The sequence below is a fragment of the Bombina bombina genome, chromosome 11 (genome assembly GCF_027579735.1).
Source record: "Bombina bombina isolate aBomBom1 chromosome 11, aBomBom1.pri, whole genome shotgun sequence".
Lineage (NCBI taxonomy): Eukaryota > Metazoa > Chordata > Amphibia > Anura > Bombinatoridae > Bombina > Bombina bombina.
This window is the reverse complement of record NC_069509.1, coordinates 130198288-130226111: the sequence shown is the minus strand read 5'-3', so window position 1 is coordinate 130226111 and position 27824 is coordinate 130198288. Positions and strand designations below refer to the sequence as shown.

At 38.1% G+C, this 27824-nt stretch overlaps 1 protein-coding gene across 2 annotated transcripts in view; it reads left to right on the top strand.

Annotated features, from left to right (window-relative positions):
• Positions 1-22309: 22309 nt before the first annotated feature.
• TBC1D24 (TBC1 domain family member 24) overlaps positions 22310-27824 on the top strand; it is a 166430-nt gene continuing 160915 nt past the window's right edge. For both annotated transcript variants that reach the window (XM_053695261.1, XM_053695260.1), the window contains exon 1: positions 22310-22489. The gene's annotated coding sequence lies outside the window, so the exon portion shown is untranslated. The remainder of the gene's footprint in view (positions 22490-27824) is intronic.

Genomic DNA, 27824 nt, shown 5'->3' with positions numbered 1-27824 from the left:
TAAGGACAGAATCCATTTTAACCTTGCATCACACCCTATAACTGCATTTCCCCCCTACGAATCTTTATCTATGGTATGTCTTTATTACCTTAAAAACTTTCATTTCTCTGTCTTCCACTTTGATAAGAAAGGTGTCATCTGCATTGTCTGCTCAGGCCTTCTTTGATCCTGCTGTAATTTATCACCTTTGCTAATTAGAAGCATGTGACTGTTATTACCTTTAAATTGAATACCTCTAGCTTGTTACATCAAGCTAGCTTGTTAGATCAGTGCAGCATGTGCAGTTCTGTAAGTGTACTAGTTCATAAGTGTAGAGAGTTATATCAAGGGAGTTAGACAAATGAGTGGACAACATAAATAAGTACTCAAATCTCCCAAATTAACTGCAAACATGCTACACTTTCCAATGTCTGCATTAACCTTTTCCTCCCTTCTTCTTAAAGTCACAGCTCTTCCTTTCACAAACAACACTCAGACAATTCATATTTCTCCTTCTCTTCTACCTTCCCCCCTCTACAACACACATGAACTATATTCCTATCTCATATCCCTCAGCCAGCCATGCTTTACTGATCCTAAACTTAAACACTCACATATGACACATTCTCATCTTCTTTCGCTCACCATCTTTCTTCTTCTTGCAGCTGGGGATGTCTCACCTAACCCAGCTTCCCTCAGCTCACTACCCCAAATGAAACCTCATACACCTTGCCCCTGTAACCCTCTAAACCTCATTAAGTGCACCTCTGTTACTACACCCCAATTCTCTTGTGCCCTTTGGAATGCACGCTTGGCAGGGGCGGAACTACAGAGGGTGCAGAGGTCGTATTTTTTTTATTTTAAATAAAAGAACGTTGACCTGTCACTGCCTGCACTGATATCATGTGAGTGTGATGTGATGCTTCACAAGTGTCTCTGTCTCTGACTACAGGGGTTAGTGTTTCTGTTTTACCCATTGGTGTTTATGTATGTATGTGACTGTGTGTCTATTTATGCATGTATGTGTGTGTGTATGTATGTATGTATGTGACTGTGTGTCTATGTATGCATGTATGTGTGTGTGTGTGTATGTTAGTGGAACCAGTAAATTACAGACCTTGTTACTACAGCATGGGGGGGGTAAACAATAACACTATTCAGTACCACTATATACAGTACACGGGGCTGGACCATGGCACAGAGTACTGTGGTCACTTTATAAAGTACTGGGGCGGGTAGGGTCAGGCCAGAAATCTCAACGGCAGATTACAGACTGTGTCACTAACTCACTATATACAGTACTGGTGGGTTAAACAGTGTCACTATATACAGTAATAGGGGGTCAGATCATCTCACAGACTGTGGGCACAGGGTATCTCCTTTTGCAGACATGTAATCGGATTCATTTTATTTCTGTTTTAAATGTAAAAAAAAAAAAAAAAAGATATGTATCAAATTCATCTTTTTTGGTGGTGGGGGGCCCTTCTTAGATTCTTGCACCTGGGCCCCGTGATTTCTACTTACGCCTCTGACGCTCAGTATGCAATAAGCTTATATCTATTCACAACCTATTTATTTCACGTTGACTTAACCTGTTAGCCCTCACTGAAACTTGGCTTTCCTCCTCTAACACAACTGCTGTAGCCTCTCTGTCCTATGGTGCCCTGCACTTCAGTCACACTCCCAGGCCATGAGACAAACAAGGAGGGGGAGTAGGAATTCTCCTGTCTCCACACAGTACCTTTCACTGCATTCCTTCACCCCCCCCCCCTCTTTCCTTCTAATCTTTTTAAGTTTATGCTATTTGCTTCTTCTCCCCTCTAGCTCTTTGTGTTGCAGTTATCTATCGGCCCCTTGGCCCAGCATCACAATTTCTGGACCACTTTGAAGCCTGGATTCCACATTTTCTCTCTTGTAATGTCCCTTCTCTCATCTTAGGGGACTTCAACATACCCGTTGATAATCCTAACATGCCTGCTGCCTCTAAACTTCTATCCCTTACCACCTCTTTTAGCCTGTCCCAGTGGATAACATCTCCAACCCACTGTGAAGGCAACTCCATAGACCTGGTCTTCACTTAATCTCTGTGTCGCTTCCAATTTCCTTAACTTCCCCTTTCCTCTCTATGACCACCATCTACTAACTTTCCCTCCTACTCTACTTGCTAAATCTTTGCAAGCCCCCAAGAAACTGCTACCTTACAGGAATTTAAATGACTTGGATCTCACAGAATTTTCCACTCAACTGAATCCTCCGCTCTCTGACATGTCATCCCTCTCTTGCCCAAACCTTGTTGCTTTACAGTATAATTCGGCACTAAAATCAACACTTGACAAAGCTGCACCCTCAACTGTTCGCCGTACATCAATCACTCAACGGGAACCGTGGCACACCAAACAGACCAGATAGCTTCAACAATGTTCACGGGCTGCTGAACGGCAGTGGAGGAAATCATGCACCTGTGCTGATTTCCGGCATTATAAATTCATCCTTAAGTCCTACAACTCTGCGCTCAGCCTGCGCTCCCTTGTGTCATCTCACGCATCCAACCCCAGAAAGTTGTTCTCAATCTTTAACTCCCTACTACGTCCGCTGGGATCATCGCCCACTACCAACCTCACCGCTCAGATTATTGCTGATCACTTCAAAAATAAAATTGACACCATTAGAAAAGTTATCTGCACCTCACACCCCTCAAACCCAGCAATCCTACCAACCCCTTCTATTAATAAAACTCTATGCTACTTCCCTCCTGTAACAGAGGAAGATGTCTCTGTACTCCTATCCTTGGCTCATCTCACAACCTGCCCACTTGACCCTATTCCTTCACGATTTCTTCCCTCTCTCTCTGCTTCACTAACACCTACCCTAACTCATCTCTTTAACCAATCTCTCACCGGTGGCACATTTCCTGATATATTCAAGCATGCGTCAATCATATCAATCCTAAAAAACTGGTCTATAATCGGCTAACTCATTTTCTAATAACTAACTACTTACTTGATCCACTATAATCTGGTTTCCGCCCTAAACACTCAACAGAAACTGCTCTTGCTAAAGTAAAAAATTACCTGTTATCAGCTAAAGCAAAAGGCCACTACTCCTTACTTATACTTCTTGACCTATCCCCTTCTTTTGACACAGTCGACCATCCTCTCTCCTCCTAAAAATACTACATTCATTTGGCATCCAAGACACAGCCCTCTCCTGGTTTGCCTCATATCTCTCAAACCGCTTGTTTTCACTTTCCTTTAACAACATATCTTGCGATCCTATGCCTCTCTCAGTTGGAGTACCGCAAGGCTCTGTCTTGGGCCCCTTGCTTTTCTCTCTCTATACATCCTCCCTTGGAAAATGTATATCCGCATTTGGATTCCAGTACCACTTATACGCTGATGATACCAAAATCTATCTTTCGTCTCCTGATATCTCTCCCTCTTTACTCAACCAGATCTCCAACTGCCTCTCTGCAATTTCCTCTTGGATGTCTTCACACTACCTCCAACTCAATCTGTCCAAAACTGAGCTACTTCTTTTTCCCCCCCCCCCCCCTTCGAGACATCCAACACCTGACATTTCTCTGACGTTTGGAGACTCTATTCTCAACACCTCACCCCAGGTCTGCTGTCTTGGGGTCAACACTAGACTCAGAGCTCACATTCAACCCACATATACATGCACTTACCAAACCTACCGTTCCCACCTACGCAACATTTCCAGAATTCGTCCCTTCCTTACTCAAAAAACTACAAAAATACTTATTAATTCCCTCATTTTGTCACACATTGATTATTGCAATCTACTTCTAAATGGCCTTCCAAAACACCGCCTCTCCTCCCTCCAATCTATTATGAATGCTTCAGTTAGACTTATCCACCTGTCGCCAATCTACATCAGCTGCTGCGCTCTACCAGTCTCTACACTGGCTCCCCATACACTCCAGAATACAATTTAAAATATTAACCCTAACTTACAAAGCACTCAACAGTCTAACGCCCAACTATATTTCCTCTTTCCTCATGAAATATTCCCCATCCCATCCACTTCGATCAACCTCCAACCTATGTCTCTCCACTCCTGTTATCTCTATTTCCCACTCCCGCCTCCAAGACTTTGCACGTGCTGCTCCTGTCCTCTGGAACTCTCTACCCCGCTCCATAAGACTGTCTCCAACCTTGTATAGCTTCAGACGCTCCTTGAAAACCCACTTACCATCTCTCCTCCATCCCTCATCCGAACCAAACTAATACATGAACTGCCTGACTCACTGCTGCAACTACAACTGATGTGACAAGCTACCCCAACCTTATGTCTCTGCACCCTAAACCTGTAGACTGTGAGCTCTCCGGAGCAGGGCCCTCTTCCTCCTGTACTAGATTTCTTTAGTTTTGTTATGTTTTGAATTTTATCACAAATCCTTGTCATTGTATACCTCTATCATTGTACCCAGCGCTACGGAATTTAGTAGCACTATACAAATAAATGATAATAATAATAATACTTTTAATCCTATAGTCCGTTGAATTAAAAACACCAGTACACTTAGCATTTGATACTAATTTGATACTCTGTAGATGCTCTAACTCATGCCATTCAATATACACAATTTAAGTGAATAACACCTTCCGGGTTCTATTTAATTTACCTGCCACAGTTTATACTGTTCATATCAATAAGTGCCTTTACATACCGACTTTATTCATGCAACTAGTAGTTTAGTGTGTTAAATCAATTAGAATGCAGCAAACTGCAATTTTCATTGCTGTCTATTTTAAAAGCAGAACTAATAAATGTTACATTGTATTTGCTTACATATATTATTTACTTGGATTTCATGTTGTTTTTGTGCCAAGAGGCATTCCTTTTTACCTATTCTCATGGGTTATATTGTTGAATATTACACTACTGTTACCCCAGTAGTCAAGTATTTATATTAATATTTATTTTCTTTCCCAGAGTAGTAATAGATCTTACTCTAAGCTCTTAGCCCTCATAAACATAATGATACAAAGTTCAGATGAATACTTCATTGCAAATAATGGACTTCTTTGTTTCGTTCCTGGTTTTGGTTTTAGTGATGTGTTTCATGTCTGTTTTGTTTGTAGTTTGTTATAAGAAAAAGATGAGAAACTGAAATACTTTTTTAAAGATGGAAACATTGTGCAATTCGTTCTCCAATGCATTATGTATAGAATATATTCCCATTCTGATAATGTAATTCTAACTTGTGTCGTTTTTTTCTGTTGCACTCTACTAATGTAAAATATTTTTACTTTGTCAAGCTAATGCACTTGCTGGTATAGATTGATATGTAATGATATCTTATTTTCGCAATAAAAAGAATTACCTATCAGTCACAACTATGGCTGATAGCATACGCATTGCACAAGCAGTTCTTGTGAACTGCTTGTGCAATGCCACCCCCTGCAGATTCATAGCCAATCAGCAGCTAGCAGGGGATGTCAATCAAGCCGATCGTATTCAATCTGGTTAATTGCTGTACGCTGATCAGAGGCGGTGGATACAGTTATTAGCAGCGTTCTTAAGACTGCTGCTTCTTAACTTCTGTTTCTGGAGAGCCTGAAGGCTCACGCGGAAAAACGGCAAATCGGCCCCAAAGTGGTAAACTTTTTTTTATCCCACAAAAAAAGTCATCAGGCCTACCTATCAGTCCCAGGCAATGCTCCCACAGCAATATAATAAACTAAGATTGCTGTTTTGCTAGGGGTGTGTGGCCAAGCAGCAGCTACAGAAGGACGCATATTTTACAGCTCAACAGGAATTTCCTAATAAACTATTGAATCCTGTTATCTGAGGATATAAACTACAGTAAGGACTCCTGTTAATAGCTGCATGAGCGTAGGGCGAGCTGAGGGAACCTTTTTAAGCCATATTAAAGTCTTTCTATCTGAACTTGGAGGGCTGCGGCCTACCTACATGAACTTGGCGTTCCCCCCCCTGGCCACCTGGGTTAAGGGGCCGCATACAGAGCGTTAAGGGAAAGCTTCTACCACATATTTCAGTAATACGCTACTGTAGATTGTTTCACAATAGTTATGGATGGTGTCCCTAAAGTAACATGGGGGATTTTAGAGAAGCTATTAAGGGCTCATTATGGCAGACTAGAGAAGCGCATGGAAGCATTTATCCAGAGTCGCAATTCTCCAGGAGGTACACAGGATACAAGCTGCGGCTCTACAGATGCAACCTCGCATTCTACAGTGATTGCCTTGCCTAACATCGTAGACACAGCGGTGAGGCGGACCGATCTGACCGGAACGCGCAGTCACGTAGGGAAACTGAAGCTCTGGCTGTCACGTAGGGAAACTGAAGCTCTGGCTGTAAAAAGGTTCGCTAAGCCATCAGGCTGTCACAAGATTGCAAGGCGATTAGGTCAAGGGAAGCCTCGGATACCTATGAGACTGAAAAGATTGTGAGGACCACTTACTTCTGCGCTTTCATGGCTGCTGAATTTGCTGTGGCGGTTGCACCTCACTGACCCGGTTTACACGCAACAATGTAAAAGGGCTCCACTTGCGAAAAAGAGTTTGAATGCCCAGTATGTCGTAAGCATGAAGAAAGCAGGAGTGGGTTAGAACTGTTAGTCTTATGAGGACTCGTGAGATGCACCTTTCTGTGGATATGACTACTCTGGTGTACTGTGCAGCAGCCCATTTAATTGTGCATTACACGTTAAACTCTTGTATAGCTTGGCACAATTCATTGCCCATTAGCTTTCCTCCTGTCTTATGACGACTTTATTGTCTGATGGATACTTTCCCACTGTATGTTTGATTATTTTCTTATAAGGTATGTGTGGGAGGTGAGTTGGCTCATGGGACATTTACTTGATTCATACTAAACAGCTCATTCCTGTATATAAATGTTTATAGTCTAACAGAATATAGCTACTTATATTTGCATACTAGTCTGCTCCAGTGTATAGGGGGTGTATGACTGTAAATTGTGACCTGGGGACTTATCAAGCTCCTAAAGTGATATAACCGCTTATTTAAAGTGTTCATGAGCAAAATATGAACCTCCTGAAGACTGTAGCAGGTAGATAAATACCCTTCAATGTATGATGATAGAGATATAGGTTTTGAATAAGCTTTTTTGTTTTCTTTCTTATGTCTTGTTTATGTCTCTCAGATATTGCCAGTTATGTGATTGATAACCCTAGAACAGCTCTAGTCTCTAATAGATCTCCTGCGCTCCTGAACACCTAACGATAAAAATTGCAATAAACTTTGTCTAATGTGGTTAGGGAGTGTCGTAGTTACCCCTCCATACTGTTTTTTGCTCCCTTTCCCTTTTTCAAACCTCTGTATATTTGGCAGAGTTAAGCAGTCTCTGCCCTGTTCGGGGAACTGTGGTTGCACCCCGAGCCTTACCATAGTGAATTATGATTCTTTTGCACCCATATGCCCTCCCTCTATTGTTGTCAATTTTATTTCTGGACCCACCGTGGCCCGTGTGGCATTGGAGGGCGAGCGTATAGTATTGGCCCATAAGTGGCCTATCTTTATTTAAAGCCCCTAGCTTAGAAGGTTTCATGGAGGCCCAAAAGTGGCTACTGCAGTTTGATTGTTGAGAGGGGTAATAATGAGGGAAGTGTGGGTTTGCTTGCTCCTTGAACACTGTATCCAGCAAGTTGTTACCAACAAATTACCTGTGTATTTGTGAACTTCTGTCATACGAGCAAAACTGTTTGTCTGTTTTTTATTTCCCTCAATAAAAATAAAAATGTAAAAAAAAAAAAAAAAAAGATTGCTGTTTTTAACTAACTGCAAGAAAATAGAAATGTTTATGTACACAAAGGGTTTAAGTTTAATTAAAACTTGTTTTTTATCCCCCCCCCCCAAAAAAAAAAAGTTATCAGGCCTGTCAGGGTATCTGTGAGTAGCATTAAATAAACTACAGATGTATCAGAAAATATAATATTTCATTTTTAGCTAAAACCTAATTTGATGTGAATTGGTCTTATAACAGACCAACCCCCCTTTTGCCTGATTACAATACTTCAGCTAGGAACAAAAGATTTAGCTTTGAAGCTCATCATGCCACATGAGGTCAAACAGGGACGTGATAATCAACCAAGCCAGCATACATCATGGGATGTTTGAAAATTACATTCTGTACATAAAGTCAGATAAGCAAACAGAAATTCTAGAATACAGTAATTAGCACAGACCTGTTAATTGCCCCTAAACCTCAGATGAACATCTGTGCAGGCTAACAGAGACACATGTTTTGCATTGTAACTGAAATTCATTTTTAAAAGTACAACTTGTATGGTTTTCAATCTTGTATAAAAATGTATAATTCCATGGATCTGAGAAATGCATTTCAGGTTTGTAATAAATGTAATGGATAACATATTCTTATATTTTTCAGGCATCTAATAGTACATATATAATTGGTGTTTTAAATAATATCATATGTTTTATACACTCAGCAAGAGATATACAGATATGAAATATTTATATGGGATAGTAATACATATGAAACCACATCTGATTGCTGATCTCAAGGTATGTATGTGATATTAAGGTGATAACTGAGATATTAATTAGATCCATGCTAAAAGTATTAAAATCCTTTTAAATACCCATATATTTTAAATGTATAATAATTACTTTGTATTATGAGAAATATATCATATCTAGTCTTGAAATGCTCAGGATGAGTGGTATGACGTGGTCCAATACACATGGAACATGTGACTTATTAATACTAGAAAATATAATACATTGTAAAAATATATATGAATCTATATTAAACTGTAGCAGCATTGATGGTAAAACTGTATTTCTGGGTGTCTGCTGCCACCTATAGATCAGAGATGGTATCGCAGCCAAAAGATAAATGGCTACTCAGGGAGGGGTCTCCCAAATAACCAAGAGATGTTCAGCTGAAGGGGCCTATCACAAGTCAAGCTTCCGTGGGGCGTTTCCAATTTCACCAATGATTAGAATAAAAAGGTGTGGGGTATATCAGGTGATATAACCCCAGGCAAGAAAAAAAAGGCTCTGCTGCAGAATTTTGACTGATAACTTTGCTGCCATTTTGGGACACAGTCACTATAAGCAAATCTGGGCCTAATTTTTATCCATCTTGCAACAATTACCTCTTTTAATTTATGACGTGAAATTGGACTTATTGGAGAAACTCTGGAAGCTGAAACATTAATTTGGTTATTTGGGGTAAAGTATATGCGATAAATAAATATATATATAATATTTTAATCAAACATATTTGGTAACTATAACTAGATTGCAGTTAGTAATTTTAAAAGGGCAACATTAGTATTTTAGTCCTGTGTAGTTTAACTAGTCATATTTAGTGCTATTAATTTATAATTGCATATATATATATAAATATATATATATATATATATATATATATATATTAGAACTTGCCTTAATTGTAGCTAAAATAAGATTTATTTCAGCTCAGATAACTTGGCATAGAAATTGGCTGTTAAAGTATCTTTTTATATTGTTTAACTAGGCACTGTGAAAGTTTTTTAATGCAACTCAATGTGAATAAGGTTTATTGTAAAGGTACATCTTTTATGATCTTTGTAAGGATATTATAACAGTTTAAATGTGTATTAATTGATTCATAATCTGGTTCCTATAAATATAATTCAATGTGTTTATAAATTTTAACTTACCGTAAAGAATTTAGGAATAAATATTGATTTTAATTGTTTCGTATATGCATTTTAATTGGGGGTTATTTTAAAAAATAATTATTAAATAAATTGTATTATAACCCGGCCATATACTGACATATTATCTGGAGGCACCACAAGACGATTATTAAATTTATCACATTGATATATTTGTAGTTAATAGAAATGATATATATACAAAAAAAATTTTATTAAAATAATTTTTTTGAAAAATTGATTAAAAAATTAATTTTTCATATTTCAAAATTAATAATATTTTTGAAAATATTGTTTTGTTCTTCCTTTTGGTCAAAATTGTATTAGCATTTTAATTTAACCAAATACTAAGCCAATGTAATAATGTCTGTTACGAGAAGTGAATCAATTGAATCTATACATAGTGTGGAAATATGTTCCCCAAAATCGCCTGTTAGTCAGGCAGAAACACTTAAAACAGAAGCCATTACTCACCTTAAAAATAGATGAAGTATTAAGGGAGAATTAGACGCTTACATTAAGATGCTGAAGACTAAGGCCAAAAATATTGCAAATAATATATGGTGTGGCGAAAGCGAAATATTTCATGGGCTGTTAAAATTGGGCCAACCTCAAAAGCAGGGGAAACGCAACGAAATAATTTTCAAAACTTGGGGTCTGCTACTACTACTACTACTACTATGTGAATAATAAAATGTACAATAAAATTGAAGTACAAAATTCACAATTGGAGCAACTGAGGGGTGAACATTATTCCTTAAGGTTAGATGAGGAAGAGACAGAACGAGTCCAGGATAAAATTGATGAGTTTGCCCAAAACATGGCCACCTTACAAAAATATAACCAGAGTTTAGTAGCTCAGATTGAAGATTTGCATAAGCAGCTCGCCCAAAGTCAAAGAGGGTTAAGTGGTTTAAAAAGGCTGTATTGTCATAGAAAACCTCTCTATTAGCAATATGGATAATGCAGATAATTCTAACTCCCTTAAGGAATACATCAGAAATGAACTGCAGAAATTTAGGGAAGAATTTAAACAAAGGACCCCTATTGGGTCAGAAATACATTTCCCAAATAGACAGTCACCTCATGTTATAAATTCAGGGAACTGCTATACCTCAGCTGAGGAGGGGGAGGGCATCTCTAGTAGTGAGTCAGAGGGCGGAGCTAGCTACCTAAATAGCCCACGTAGTACTAATGTACGTAGGGGGTCTCCCCATAGTAAATATAGGGCAGATAGGGGGCACTCCAGCCCCAAAAAATAGGGTCCCTAGGAAAGCCCAAGATACGTCTAATAAGGTATATGACACCCCTAAAATAATTACTTTCTTAAAAGATGCAGTACCTAAATTTTCCAAAAACGGAACCACTTCTATAATTGACAAAGAGGCCTTTGAAAATGCTTTATCTATAATGAATGTTACTAGTGAGCGGTCAAACATTGAATTTCTGCCCTGGGTATTTGAGGGTAAACATCACAAATTCTTTGCTTCACTAAATGATATGAATATCCATTCCTGGAATAAAACGCAAAATCAGTGCAAAAAGGAATTTGGGAAATATCGCACCAAAACCGCAAATACTTTCTGTACTTAAAAGTGCATACAGTATGGCTGAAGACTGCCCCATATTTGAAAGCTCCGAATTTGTAAATTTATTTTTCGAGGCATTGCCGCGCACATCAAAATAATTTAGCTAGAGATTTTGATGAGCACTGCTCATTGGACTGGCTGATCAAAAAGAGTACAAAGTTATACTCTATTCAGCAGTTCGGTAAACAGAGGATTAAAAGGGAATCAAAACCCAGTCCCAAAATTGTGGCAGAAACTAGGGTGTCACCTAGCCCCCTCAATTTGGAATCTAACAAGAAAACGTATGCGGCAGTGGCCCAAGAAAACAGGCCTTCCCCACAAAGTTTTAACTCCACCCCTCCCCCAACACGGGCAGAGGCGCAGAGAGAATATACTCAAAATGGTGGCCATACCCAGGCTGAACAAGTTGAACCCCAAAGACAACCACATCAAAATAGGAACAATAGCTATGATTCTGAGGGATCCCAATGATCCAGGAATCAATACCCTGGGACATCAAAAAATCGGTCCATGGGTAAAGATAGCTTGTCCATTCAAGTGGGCCAACTCACTACGCAAGTTAGTCAATTATGTACACTATTTACTAATATGAGTCAAGCTTTGACGGCTCAGCACCCTAATAATCCTTTTTTAGGGGTACAGCCAGTGGCCAGCAGTGGGCCACAGGCACAGTCATAACTACTGCAGTATTACCTGAAAGAGAGTGGAGACATATACCAAATAAAATGATAAATGTCAATAATGGTACTAATTATGTTCTCTCCCTACAGACCAGGAACGGACAATTTAGCTGTGATGACGAGCAACCTCAGCCTGGAAGTTTTCTCATAACCTTATTTCTTTGCTGTTTTCTCATAACCTCTCTTTGTGATTTTAATTAACACACACAACACAAGTATTTTATCAAACGTATATTACAATGAAAGTTAAGTTTTATTTTTACCCACTCCAACCCCCATGCTTTTTTAAGTATGATGTTTTCTAATTAAGGGGTCTCAGAAGTGCTATAAAAGTGCATTCTTTTCAGTCTAGAATTCCCTCTCTGGGAAATTCTCTTGACTCAAACTTCGCAATTAGATATTATGTATTAGCTGAGCTCCAGGATTCAGTCTCTAACCCTATCATGGGATTAATTGATACTGGATCTCAGGCAACTATTTTATCCCACAGGTACTACACACAGCTAAATGAGCTAACACTCCACAAACCTGAGATAAAAAAATTTGATGGTTCACTAATAGGAGTTTGGGTGGCTCTCTCAAAGTCTACGGTACGGCATGGTTAAAACTAAGGCTGGGGAACAGGGTAATAAGACACCCTGTCATTATAGTGGATCTGCCAACTGATTGTTTAATTATTGGTAGTGATCTCCTGAAGCGATTAAGAACCATAATTGATTGCATAAATAATGTAATTTGGTCATGAGTAAAAAGACCTATTAATTATGAACGGGCCGGTATATCTCGCACCCGACATAACTGTCACGAGGTGGAAGAGAAGCCAGATGCTGTGGAGATTCATTTCAGGAATGACTCTATACCTGAAATCACTATCCTACAAATAGATGATCAGACTCCTTTAAGTGGCTCTGATGGTAATACTTTTAAAATTTTGCCTGGAAAGATAGCAAATATTTCCTTAGACAGCGATGTATTAACCATATCTCTCCACAAGGGGGATCATAAAATCCCTAAAGGGGGATGTCAAACTCAATACCTCGCAGGAATTGAGAAAGTTAAGGATGATCTATTTATCTCTATGCAAGTGCATAACCTTGGTAAAACCAAATATGCTAAATTGAACTTAAAACAGGAAGCTAGCTATATAAGCGAAGGCTTATTAGCGCAGAACGAAGTTAATTTAGTTTTATTTTGTTACTTGAAACAGCATCCCCCCCCCCCCCCGTAAATTGGAGACGGTAACTTTAAAGGACATGAACTATTTACAATTCAGTCTATTTATCCCTTCAGCTCAGAGGAAAGTATCTGTAAACTTGAAGAAGCCTCTCTAGTATTTGATCAGCCGATCAAAGATCAAGAATACCCCAATACCCGGAGTCATGGGGGCAATGTAAATTATAATCAAGGGGACCTCAGCTCTAGGTTGGAAGAAGCCTATGAGATAGGACAGCCTGAAATCTTTCCAGGATTTCAGCAAATAGTCGAAGAGCAAATATCTTTAGCTAATGGCTGTTGCAGTGATGATGAACATCGACAGCTACGAGAACTCCTGATGGAGTACATGGATATTTTTGCTAGGGATTCTTATGACTGTGGGACTACAGACTTGCACATTGCAAGAATCCAAACAGATCCTAATGCACCACCTGTCTTTGTTAAACAATACAGACTTCCGTTAGCCTCATATGATTCTCTTGGAAGAAAGAGGTATTATCAGACAGGTGCATAGCTCTTATAACAATCCTATTCTAGGTGTTCTTAAGCCCAAAGGACAATGGCGCTTGTGTGCTGACTCAAGACAGCTAAACAAATGAGTGTACATGTCTTACTGGCCTGTGCCATATATTGACCAGTGCCTAGCGCAGATGCAGGGATCCAAAATATTCACTGCCATTGATTGTGCACAGGGATATTGGACCATAAAGGTACATGAAGAGGACCAGTATAAGCTTGCATTCTCGTTGCAAAAGGTCCAGTATGCATTCCAAAGACTCCCGTTTGGATACATAAATTCAGGACATGAATTTGCTGTATTCATGCATAAGGCTATGCCTGATGCACTGGAAAGGGGGACTTTATCTTATGTTGATGATGTTTTAATCAAAAGCACAGACTTTGAAAAACACATCACAGAACTTAAACACGTTCTCAGCCAACTTAAAAGGGCAGGTGTCAAATTATCCCTACAAAAAGCTCAATGGTGCCGCACTCGTGTAAACTTCTTGGGACATGAATTTATTTCTGAAGGGTTAAATCCTCAGAAGAAAAAGGAGGAAGCTATGATAAATTCTAAGAACCCAACTAACTTAAAGGAATTGAGATCATTCCTGTGTATGACGAATTATTCTCGCAAATTTATTGATCATTATGCAGAATTAGCAAAACCACTGCTTCTTCTTCTAAAGAAGGACGTGGAATGGCACTGGAGTGAGACTCAAGAGACAGCCATCAAGGAGCTGATGTGAAAACTCACTCAAGCACCTTGCTTAGCGTACCCTGAAGGGGGTAAACCATTCTTCTTAGAGACAGCTTACACAGATATAAGCATGAGTGCTGTTTTATACCAAAAGCATGAAAATTTAAGCAAAGTCATTGCTTATGCGAGCAAAACTTTATCCCCAGTAGAAATAGAATTTAGTGATTGCGAAAAAGCCCTCTTATCTACTTTATGGGCTCTACAAAATTTCCGCAGCTATATACAGGGCAAGAAAATTATTGTAGAAACGGCCCACCAGCCTTTGCTATTTCTGCAAAGTGAGAGAATAAGAGATGGGAATTTGTCTAATAGCCGCATAACAGCTTGGACTCTTTCCTTACTAGGCTGGACTTTAGAAATTCGCTACAAACAAAATAAAAAAGAATCCAGTCGCACAGGGCTTGCTGAGCTCCACGACTGTACTGCTAAGGATCATGGGGAAGAGTTATTAGAAGATGATTTCCTGGATGAACAATTGCTTTCCCCATATAAAATATATAATGAGGACCATTGTCAAACATTACCTTGGGTATATTTTGATGGTTGCTCTTACCATGCCACCATTGATAATAAGCGCAGATTAGTCGCCGGCATTGGTATAACTTGGGCAAATGGATTCCCAGATATTTCTGTAGGTTTCAACATTGGACCAAGATCCAGTCAAGTTGCAGAACTAACTGGTGTTCTAAAAAACCATTGATATGGCTATTGAACACGGTAATTATGAATTTGTGATCATTACTGACTCAAATTACGTGTGTGACAGTTTTGTTGAATACCTGCCAACTTGGAAAAGAAATGGCATGCAGAAAACTAACAACAAATCAGTCAAGCATGGCACGTTTTTCTGCGAGATTGATAATCTAGTGGTGTCCAATGGATTAATCATACACTGGAAAAAGACCAAGGGTCATTCCAGGGTTCTAGGTCCTGATAAGGAAGGCAATGATCTTGCGGATTCATTAGCCAAACAAGGAGCCATAACTGGAGAACTCCTTAATATTGACCACTCAATGGGTGCAATTCAGGTAGAAGCCATTACCAGAAACCAGGCTAAACAACAGAGTGAGCCTAACTTGGTACAATGGAGTCAGGATTCTCCTAGTGAAGACATGATCACTAGTCAAAAAGAAGACCAAATTGTAGGCATCTTCTATAAACACATAAAAGATCCTGAAAGCAACCCCATCTCAAAAGAGGACAGTATTGGTAAGGAAGATCTTAAGAATCTTAATGAAATCCAAATCACAATTCAAGTTACAGGATGGTTTGTTAGTTAGAACCTCCAAAACTGGCATCCAGCAATGGGTTGTACCTACAAAGTTCAGAGGTCTAATGCTTCAACATGCCCATGATGCTCCCACATCTGGCCATCGTGGTGCCAAATTAACGTATGAAATATTGCGTGACTATGCCTTCTGGCCGCATATGTTGAAGGATATTCAAACCTACTGTCAAGGCTGTTTAATCTGTCCACAGTTCCAACCCACTGCGCCAACACATAGAGTGCCATTGCAGAAAAGGGGGATGGTAATGCTATGGTCAGATATACAAATTGATTTTATTGGTCCAGTAACAAGGTCATTAAGAGGTAACAAATACATGTTGACAGTGACATGCCTATTCACTAAATGGGTAAAGTGCATCAGTGCACCTAACAATTGTGCTGAAACATACGCAGCTTTGCTCATCAAACACGTGTTTTCCAGATTTGGTTTACCCCAGCGAATCAAATCCAATTGGGGGACCCACTTCACTAGCGAAGTGATGATCAAAATGTGGAAAATACTAGGGGTCAAAAGAAAGCTCCATATTGCTTATAGAGCTACCTCAAGTGGTGGTGTAGAGCGTTACAACCAATCCATTGTGAAAATCCTCAAAAAGTTTGTAAATGAAACGGGTAAAGACTGGGATGTAAAATTACCTCTAGTCCTAATGGCATTAAGAGCAACTCCAAGTAGTGCTACCAAGATGTCACCTTTTGAATTGATGACTGGTAGAAGAATGATTCTACCTCAGCATCTACTGTACCGTACATCAGACCAGAACTTGATAAACGCTGCCAATATGCATCAATATGTGGAGAACCTAAGGAAGCACCTGCAATATGCATTTGCATTTGATCAAAGGAACATAGAGAAAGCTACAACTGCCACTAAAACCTATTATGATCTCAAAACGTCCAAAAAGGAATATGAAATAGATGATAAAGTTTATCTTTATAACTTTGGAAGAGATGAGGTTAAGGAGAAGAAATTTCTTCCATCATGGAAGGGTCCTTTTGTCGTTACTGACAAAATATCTCGTCGCCTATAAAATTAGGATACCTAAAAATGATACTTTAATGGATAAATGGGTCCATATTAATCAGTTGCGAGCGTGCCATCCTAGATCCCAACTACAAGTCATAGAGGGAGAATGAAGTGTCATATCCCCAAATACCCTAAATAAATATTGTAGTTTAAAGATGCCTAACGAGCATGAGAGCTCACCAAAAATAACGGACTCTCTTCATAGAAGACTGTCTATGATGCATACTGTTAATACACTCACTAAGCACCACTGACTTTAAGCCAATTCAAATACATGTGCCCTACATCTATTTAAAATTGGAAGGGGGAATTATGTCAGGGTATCTGTGAGTAGCATTAAATAAACTACAGATGTATCATAAAATCTAATATTTTATTTTTAGCTAAAACCTAATTTGATGTGAATTGGTTCTCATAACAGACCAGCCCGTACCCCCCTTTTTCCTAAATACAATACTTCAGCTAGGAACAAAAGATTTAGCTTTGAAGCTCATTACTCCACATGAGGTCATAACAGGGACGTGATAATCAACCGAGCCAGCATACATCATGGGATGTTTGGAGACGACATTCTGTACATAAAGTCAGATAAGCAAACAGAAATTCTAGAATACAGTAATTAGCACAGACCTGTTAATTGCCCCTAAACGTCAGATAAACATCTGTGCAGGCTAACAGAGACACATGCTTTGCATTGTAACTGAAATTCATTTTTAAAAGTACAACTTGTATGGTTTTCAATCTTGTATAAAAATGTATAATTCCATGGATCTGAGAAATGCATTTCAGGTTTGTAATAAATTTAATGGATAACATTCTTATATTTTTCAGGCATCTAATAAGTACATATATAATTGTTGTTTTAAATAATATCATATGTTTTATACACTCAGCAAGAGATATACAGATATGAAATATTTATATGGGATAGTAATAAATATGAAACCACATCTGATTGCTGATCTCAAGGCATGTATGTGATATTAAGATGATAACTGAGATATTAATTAGATCCATGCTAAAAGTATTAAAATCCTTTGAAATACCCATATATTTTAAATGTATAATAATTATTTATGAGAAATATATCATATCTAGTCTTGAAATGCTCAGGATGAGTGGTATGACGTGGTCCAATACACATGAAACATGTGACTTATTAATACTAGAAAATATAATACATTGTAAAAATAAATATGAATCTATATTAAACTGTAACAGCATTTATGGTAAAACTGCATTTCTGGGTGTCTGCTGCCACCTATAGATCAGAGATGGTATTGCAGCCAAAAGATAAATGGCTACTCAGGGAGGCGTCTCCCAAATAACCAAGAGCTGTTCAGCTCAAGGGGCCTATCATAAGTCAAGCTTCCGTGGGGCGTTTCCAATTTCACCAATGATTAGAATAAAAAGGTGTGGGGTATATCAGGTGATATAACCCCAGGGAAGAGAGAAAAAAAAGGCTCTCTGCTGCTGAATTTTGACTGATTGCCATTTTTGGACACAGTCACTATAAGCAAATCTGGGCCTAATTTTTATCCATCTTGCAAAAATTACTTCTTTTAATTTATGAGGTGAAATTGGACTTATTGGAGAAACTCTGGAAGCTGAAACATTAATTTGGTTATTTGGGTTAAAGTATACACGATAAATATATATATATATTATTTTAATCAAAGGTATTTGGTAACTATAACTAGATTGCAGTTAGTAATTTTAAAAGGGCATCATTAGTATTTTAAGCTCATGTTTATAGTCCCGTGTAGTTTAACTAGTCATAGTTTAGTGCTATTAATTTATAATTGCAGCTATATATATATATATATATATATATTTATTTTAGAACTTGCCTTAATTGTAGCTAAAATAAGATTTATTTCAGCTCAGATAACTTGGCATAGAAATTGGCTGTTAAAGTATCTTGTTATATTGTTTAACTAGGCATTGTGAAAGTTAGCGATCCATACTCTGGTATTTCATTGTGGTATTTTAATGCAACTCATTGTGAATAAGGTTTATTGTAAAGGTACATCTTTTATAATCTTTGTAAGGATATTATAACAGTTTAAGTGTGTACCAATTGATTCATAATCTGGTTCCTATAAATATAATTTAATGTGTTTATAAATTTTTACTTATTGTAAAGAATTTAGGAATAAATATTGATTTTAATTGTTTCATATATGTATTTTAATTGGGGGTTATTTTTAAAAACAATTATTAAATAAATTGTATTATAACCTGGCCATATACTGACAGGCCTACCTATCACCCACAGACCATGCCCCCACTGCAATATAATTGTTAACTAAACATGCAGTTAAAATCAAGAAAATATAAATTTGCACACAAAGGGTTAAAGTTTGATTAAAACCTTTTTTACCCCCCAAAAAAGCCAGCAGGCCTCTACCTATCAGTCACAGGCTATGTCCCCACAGCAAAACTAACCATGCAGTTGAAATTGAAGTTAAAGTAACTGCAAGAAAATAAAAATGTTTTTTTCTGCACACACAGAGTAAATATTAATTTAAAAAATGTTTTACCACCCCAATAAAGCCAACAGGCCTATCTTTCTGTCACAGGTTATGCTCCAACAGCAATAAAGTAAGATTGAAGTTTTAAACTAACTGCAAGAAAATAGAAATGTCTCTTCACCCCCAAAGCAATATAATTATTAAAGGGACATTATACACTAGATGTTTCTTTTCATAAATCTTTTGTAGATGATCCATTTATATAGCCCATACAGTTTTGTTTTTTTAATGTATAGTTTTGCTTATTTTTAAATAACATTGTGCTGATTTTCAGACTCCTACTCAAGGGCCAAAGTTTTAGAAGTAGACTGATGAATATCTTCTCCAGCTTGCTTCTGTTTGTGTAAAGGGTTTTTTCATACACATAGGAGGGGGAGGGGTACTGCTCTTTTTGCTTTTCAACCCCTTTCACTGGGTGTTTCAGACTAACTTTTTCAACAGTGCTAAACTGGGAGCTTCTAAGTAAGTTTATAAAAGGTTTTATACTGGATTTTCAGATCAGTATCTGTGCATATTATTCTTTATGGTAGTGTCTATTACATGCAGTTATATGAAAATTGGTGTATACTGTCCCTTTAATAAACAAACCATGCAGTTAACATGGTTAGATTTTAATTAAAAGTTGTTGTTGTTTTTTTAAATGTTAAAGGGACACTGAACCCAAATTTTTTCTTTTGTGATTCAGGTAGAGCATGCAATTTTAAGCAACTTTCTAATTTACTTCTATTATCAATTTTTCTTCGTTCTCTTGATATCTTTATTTGAAAAAGAAGGCATCTAAGCTTTTTTTCTTGGTTCAGACTCTGGACAGCACTTTTTTTTATTGGTGGATGAATTTATCCACCAATCAGCAAGGACAACCCAGTTTGTTCACAAAAAATGGGCCCGCATCTAAACTTACATTCTTGCATTTCAAATAAAGATACCAAGAGAATAAACAAAATGTGTTAATAGGAGTAAATTAGAAAGTTGTTTAACATTTTATGATCTATCAGAATCACAAAAGAAAAAATTTGGGTTCAGTGTCCCTTTAATTGAAATTATTTTTTTCCCCAGTAGAGGTGGCAGGCCTACCGATCTATCACAGGCTATACCCCCACAGTGAAATAAACTATTTTTAATTTTAAAAAAATGTGCAATTTTAAAAAAAGCTGACAAAAAAAAGAGATGTTTATGCATAGAAATGTTTTAAATTTTAATTTAATTTTTTTAAGCTGCCAAAAAAACAAAACAATCTGGCACTACCTACCAGTCATTGTATAATTATTAATAAACTAAAATGTGCAGTTGCCGTTTAAATTAAACTTCAAGAAAATAGAAATGTTTTTTTTCTGCACAAAGGGTTAAAGTTCAATTCAATTTTTTTTACCCACCCACCAAAAAAAGGTCAGCAGACTTCTACCTATCAGTGACAGGCTATGCCCCCACAGCAAAACTAAATGTTCAGTTTTAAACTTTAAAGAAAATAGAAATTTTTCTACACACAAAAGGTTAAACTACAACTCTCCCCTAATGAAATGCAGCAGGCTTATATTACTATCAGTCAAAGCTATGCCCAAACTGCAATATTATTAACAACTCTTTAACACTAAAATAAAGAAAAATGAATCCCCTGGTTCCCAGTGTGAAAATAAATATGCAGTATGTGCGCAGTTTATATTGCACTGCAAGAAAAACAATGATTCTGCACTAATTTACAGCAAAAAACAGTGCAGCAAGCTGACACAGGCACAGGTCAGAAGCTGAAGTAAAAATGACTAAAAGGCGGCTGATGTTCACTAAGACTAACATCTCCCTATGCTAGATTAATAGTGGATGGATTGGACAAGACTGTTTGCTATTTAATGCCTAACTTCCTTGCCCTCACATCAATTATTTAGTTATGCTCTGTAATTAGAATTGGCCAGGGGAAGTTGTACACATGAATGGTCAGACCCCCTGTACATCACTGCAAACGAAGGAGACGATTTGTCAAACAATCTCTGCTCCTTACCCCTCTCGTGTTCTCTGCCCCTTTTTTTGGCGCCAAAAATTTAGAACAAAAACATAATTAATGTCAGTAATATTTGAAAAATTGAATAGCACTCCAGATTCTGTCCTGTTTTCATTCGTCCACTCGCTGCCAAATGGGCCAATATTCATCTGAAAAACGTATTTGTCTGAAAGTGAATGTGCAAGTCTAATCTTGAGTATCTTATTTCCTTTGCAACGGTCTGAGGGACAGATATAAGATCATATAATGACCAAGCAATCACTGTGTATAATGTTTCAGGGACAGTTTCTTAATCCTACTATCTGGGTGCATTCAAAATAAAGTTCAGATGTACACAACAGAAAACATGGACCAAATATATAATGAAACTGCATTATAAAGTTTGGTTTTTAACTATGCATAATTCAGCTTTTTATGTGGAATTAATTGTTAGTTGAATGCCTCTGTAAGCCTACAATACGACATTGTACTATATTTAGTCTTTAGTTAGTCAAGGATAAGATAATGAGAGGATTATTCAGCTAGCAGAATCATTATGGAGTACAGCACAAGGGAATGGCCTCCTCAGTGGCCCGTGTTAGTGTAATGGACACTTGAGATGTGTGAATCCATTTCTTGATGCTGTGTTTTATCGTCTAAACCTTTCTAAACTGAGGTAAGTTTACGACATTTAACCAATATAGTTCTTGTGCTTGGCTGAATTCCTAATATTGGTCAAAAAATTCTGACTCGAGTATAAGAGAGAGCTGCAAATAACCACGACAGCAGTTTATCCACTTTGCTGGCGTGGACTAAAAAAAATAATCTGAGGCAGATAAAAAAAACCCACAAAAAGTACTATTTGACAAAATATATAAAAACAGTACGACTTATGCGCGCGCACTAAACGTGAGGGGCTAGGGGCGGGCTAACAGCGAAGAAGGGGGAGGTAGTAGTGAGGTGGGCGTGTTTTTTTAACTCACGTGGGAGGTGGGAGCAGCTCGTGCATGATTTGGCATTACCTGGTTTGTGTGCACGCGCGTGAATTAATTTCTGTCAAGAAAGTGGGGGGGGGGGCAAAGGAAGGGACATTTGTGGGAGGAGGTTGCTGATGACAACTGACAGAATAAGCGAAGAGAGTGTACAAGGAAAATATACTGTTTAATAAGAAGAGGAAGGAAAGAGTGTACACGACTGCTGTGGGAGGGTCACTTTAAGACCGTTATAGAAAGAAAGGTTTGGGACTTGGATATAGAGCAGCTGGTGATCAGGTGAGTGGGTTGTGGTGTAACAGATCGGTTGTGTTAAAGGGGCTGCTGAAAAGCTGTGTTTATAAAGGGTGATAGAGGTGTGTATATGACATGTAAAGGGTTTAGTGTGGAAGTGGCTTGGTGGGGTGAAGGCTGTAGAGGTGACTTTTGCAATATTGTGTTTAAATAATATGAGTGGACAGGGATCAGTGGGGTTATACGGTGGCATAAAATGCATCATGACAGTAGGGAGGTATAAGCAGTATCAACATAGGACAATTACCATATAATGGTAGAAGACAGAATGAATGGAGCAAAACAATAAGATTGTGTTAGCCATGTTCTTAATCATTATGGTGGGGAACGGTGGGTGATGCAAAGTAAGGCCATGTAACTGGTTAAAAATATAGTCTACAATGGCATTATTAACTATTAAAGTTGTGGGTATAAAAATATGACAGCAAAGTAGGCTATAAAAACTGATGTTTATGCAACATCCAAATATAATGTTAGCTCAACACAGTCTTCTAATAATGAGTTATGGAAGCAGTGAAATAAAATGTTATTCCAGCACAGATGTAAGGATGGGTTAATCTGGCTGCAATTAAATGTGTGTGTATGGTGCTACCATATAATGAGGTAAACTGATACACATGGAGCCTGGTTGTATAATAGAATAATCTGATAAGGCAAGATGGTGACCATGTATTGAGATTAGCTGGTAGGTTTAGAACCAGGTCATATAGCTCAATAACCTGGCAAGCTATGAGTTTTTAATAGTATAATAGGACAGGTGGAAGTGTCATGTAATGGATAAGTAGTTTTGGGGCCACACAACAGTAAATTGGTTGGAATGGTTGTGGACCATAACATGAGATTCACTGGTAGGCATAGAAACATGCACATAGCAGGGCTATATATATGCTGGAATGAGGAAAGTAGTTTTAAATACAAATATTGTTGTCTGTGTGTGATGATGGACCATGGAAGACATGATGTGTCTGTGATGGAATTGTGCTGCCTAATGATATAAGTGAGGATAAAGCAGACATAAAGCTTTGTTTTACAGTGGGATTAGGTGGTGGATATAGAGTGAGTTAAAATGAATCAGATGTGGTTAAAGGGATACTAAACCCACCTTTTTTTTTCTTTAATGCTTCAGATAGAACATGCAATTTTCTAGTTTACTTCTGCTATCATTTTTTCTTTGTTCTTTTGCTATCTTTATTAGAAAAGCAAGAATCTAAGTTTAGGAGCAGGCCCATTTTGATTCAGCACCTGGATAGCGCTTGATGATTGGTGGCTAAATGTAGCAACCAATCAGCAAATGTTACCCAAGGTGCTGAACCTAAAATGGGCTGGCTCCTAAGCTTAACATTCCTGCTTTTTAAATAAAGATAGCAAGAGTACAAAGGAAAATTGATAATAGGAGTAAATTAGAAAGTTGCTTAAAATTGCACGCTCTATCTGAATCATGAAAGAAAAAAATTGGGTTTAGTATCCCTTTAATGAGCTGTATTTATAATGCTGTTTACACATTCATTCTTTAAAGGGACAGTCTATACCAGAATTTTTACGGGTTTAAAAGATAGATAATCCCTTTATTATCCATTCCCTGGTTTTGCATAACCAACAGTTATATTAATACACTTTTTACCTCTGTGATTATCTTGTATCTAAGCCTCTGCAAACTGCCCCTTTATTTCAGTTCTTTTGACAGAGTTGCAGTTTAGCCAATCAGTGCCTGCTCCCAGATAACTTCACGTGCACGAGCACAGTGTTATCTATATGAAACACATGAACTAACACCCTCTACTGGTGAAAAATTGTCAAAATGCATTCAGATGCATTCAGATAAGAGGCGGCCTTCAAGGTCTAAAAAATTAGCATATGAACCTCCTAGGTTTAGCTTTCAGCTTAGAATACCAAGAGAACAAAGCAAAATTGGTCATAAAGTAAATTGGAAAGTTCTTTAAAATTTCATGTCCTATCTGAATCATAAAAGTTTATTTTGGCTAGAAGTTTATTTTGGCTAGGATTGACCATTGGAACAAATAAAGGGGGACTTTCATTCATGAAGTATAAAATACTTCAGGCAGAGAAGAATTAAAGGGCCATTATAGTAAAAAAAAAAAAAAAGACATGTTCTAGATCAGCAGCGGAAAACACTGCTGATCTAATCAGCAGCACTAGTTCCACATCTGAGTCGTACAACTAGTGCTGTTCATTGGATCAGCATTGCTTTCTGCTCGAGATCAGCAGTGCTCTTAGTCCCGAATGGTATTTTAACTGTGCGTTTAGCCCCTTTGCAAGAGTTGTACACACACTAGTGTAGGGCACATAGTCTTTAAACTTAAAGGGACGTAGAAGTGCAGTATAATAATGTTCTGTGGAAGTACATTTTCTTGTTGCAATATTGTCTGCATATACTATGTGTTTAACTCCTACAACTAGGGTAAACACCATTTTAAATTTAGGCTAAGAGCCACAATGCACTACAGTATCCTAGTTGAACACATCTGGCAAGCCAAATACAAGAGATAAATGTGAGACGTTACCAGCCAGCTCCCAGTAATGTCACTGCTGCTGAGCATATCTACATATGCTTTTCACCAAAGGGTGTCACCAACCCCTAGCTAGCTTCCAGTAGTGCATCACAACTCCTGAGCCTACCTATGTCAGTTATTTATAAGAAATAATGCCAAGAGAACAGGGTTAATTTGAGAACAGCGGTAAATTAAAAATAAGGATGTTTTGGGGGGTTTCTGTAATGTTTGAATCACAAACGTTAAATTTTAAATTGATCCAGATAACCTAGAAAACAGGGTGTGCATTAGATATCTAATGCACACCTTGTTTTAAAGTGATGGTATATCCTAGCGTTTGTGAAACACTAGGCTTTACCAGTGGAACAAATAAAGGGGACTTTTAGTCATGTATAAAATACTTCATGCTGAAAGTTCCTTTATTTGTCTGAAACGTTCGCCGCACCGAGCTGCTTAGGCAGCCCACGGCAGAACGCTATTTTGCTGTGAGGTGACGTTTCCACCTCTTGGTAAATAGCCGTGTGCCCGCACAGTTAAACACATAGTATATGCAGGCACTATTGCAACAAGAAAATGTTCTTACACAGAGCATTTTTATATTGCACTTCTACGTCCCTTTAAGTTTTAAAGAGCCATTATAATAACATTTAAAAAGCTACCAAGTAGGGCTGTGCAATTATTTTTTTTTTGATGAAATATTGTGATTGCAGTTTTATTAAAAAAAAAATTTAAACATGCATTTAACTGTTCAAGACATTGACTTGTCCCTCTTGCAGTATGCACTGCTGAGTGAATAGGCCAGAGAAAAGCGCACAGCCAGTACATCGCTTTCTGGTCTATCCACACCTCAGGACTGGAGCAACAAACCACAATGCAAGTAAAATGGCCGCAGTGGTGTTGCGATGTGACACTTCCTGGAGGAGGGATCAGTACTACTGCTAGGATGGACTAGAGCGTTTGTGTGACTGATGTGACACGTTAACCCTTTGATGACGGGGTTAATTTGTCTACATCGGAACAACGATGGACAGTGCTTGCTTATTGGAGGCTTATATTTACCCACTAATAAGCAAGCATAACCCAGGTTCTCAACCAAAAATGAGCCGGCTTCTATGCATCACATTCCTGCTTTTTAAATAAAGATAGCAAGAGAACGAAGAGACATTGATAATAGGAGTAAATTAGAAAGTTGCTTAAAATTGCCTGCTCTATCTGAATCATGGGAAAAAAAATTGGGTTTAGTGTCCCTTTTAAAGTTCATTTCAGGGCATGATTTCCGAGCCTGACATGGATGAAGAGTAGAGGGAAGAGTTGACCTCACTGATTTGAGGGACAAAGCATAAAGGTGTGGCATTGGGTATGTCGTCATAATGGAGAATCTCCTGCTGCAATGCTACAGAATTATTTTACTCAACCATAGAGCTAGTGTACGTGTGGTGTTTTTATTACCTTTCTCATATGTTAACCCAATTTATGAAAATTAAAGTTAAATTATAATATTACAGACTCTAAACTCACTTTATAAACTAATGGTAGGAGATTCCAAAATGCAGTTACCAGTCTCAAGGATAAATATCCGTTCAAATCCTAGAATCTCCATTGTTTAGTGAATAAATTGTAGGGCAGCTGTGAAGCATTCTAAACGACAAAGGGGCCTATCTATCAAGCTCCGAATGGAGCTTGACGCCCCATGTTTCTGGCGAGCCTGCAGGCTCGCTATAAACAGCAGTTATGAAGCAGCGGTCTAAAGACCGCTGCTCCATAACCCTGTCCGCCTGCTCTGATGAGGCGGACCGGAATTCGAGTCTGCAGGGGGCGGCGTTGCACCAGCAGCTCACAAGAGCTGCTCGTGCAATGCTGAATACGGATCAGGTCCGACAGACATTTCATAAATAGGCCTCATTGTATAAACATAGAAGTTACCAAAATGGTGCATTACCCCATGGATGTAAGTTATTACATTTATGGGTAAAACCTAACTTAAAGGGATAGGAAACCCAAAGAAAAAAATAAATTTTTTAAAACATATTTTGTTGTACGAGTTATCAAATAACACCTATTAGCCAATTTTTATCGTTTACCTAAAAATTGGACTTGAAAATATGAGTTCTGCCAAACCCTTCTTTTGCTTCATTATGCTGTCTAATTACAGTGTTCTACCTAGGTAGAACTATGATGGAATCCTGCATGCACATACTGTATCTGTCCTCTCTCCTGGAGTTTCAGCCGCCGCATCATCATCGCCTTGCTGCCGAGGAAGAGGCACGGGACATAGGAGTGGGAGTGGCGGCACCAGAGCGCTCCAGCCCTGGCGACGCTGTGGGTGTTGCATGTTTTACTTTTTGACCCCCATTCAATTGCTCAGATTGACATCCGGAAGTCAATGCAAGCTGCCTCAAACAGCAGCTAGATTATGAGTAGCGAACACGATGTGTCTGATAAGAGCAGGTACACAAAAATGGAGGACTGGGTGACATTTCATTGTGCATGCGAGTGCCACACGTTACATTGCGCATGCCGAGATTGAGGAAAAACTGTTATTTTAAGTATGCTAATTAAGGGATCAGTGCTGAAGCGCCATTGGAGGAGGGGATGGCATACATTATGTGTAACTACAGCCTACATTTATGGGCGGTCGTTACGGCAGTTTACAAGGGAAATTAAAATTCTAATTTTCCTGAACATTAAAGCTTTGTTTCAAGGTAATAATTAATTGGTAATTTATGAAACTTTAACTGTGTGATATGCTTTTTATAACGTTACAAAAGTAAATATTTCTTACCCTTTAATTCAGGGGTTTCAATCTCATT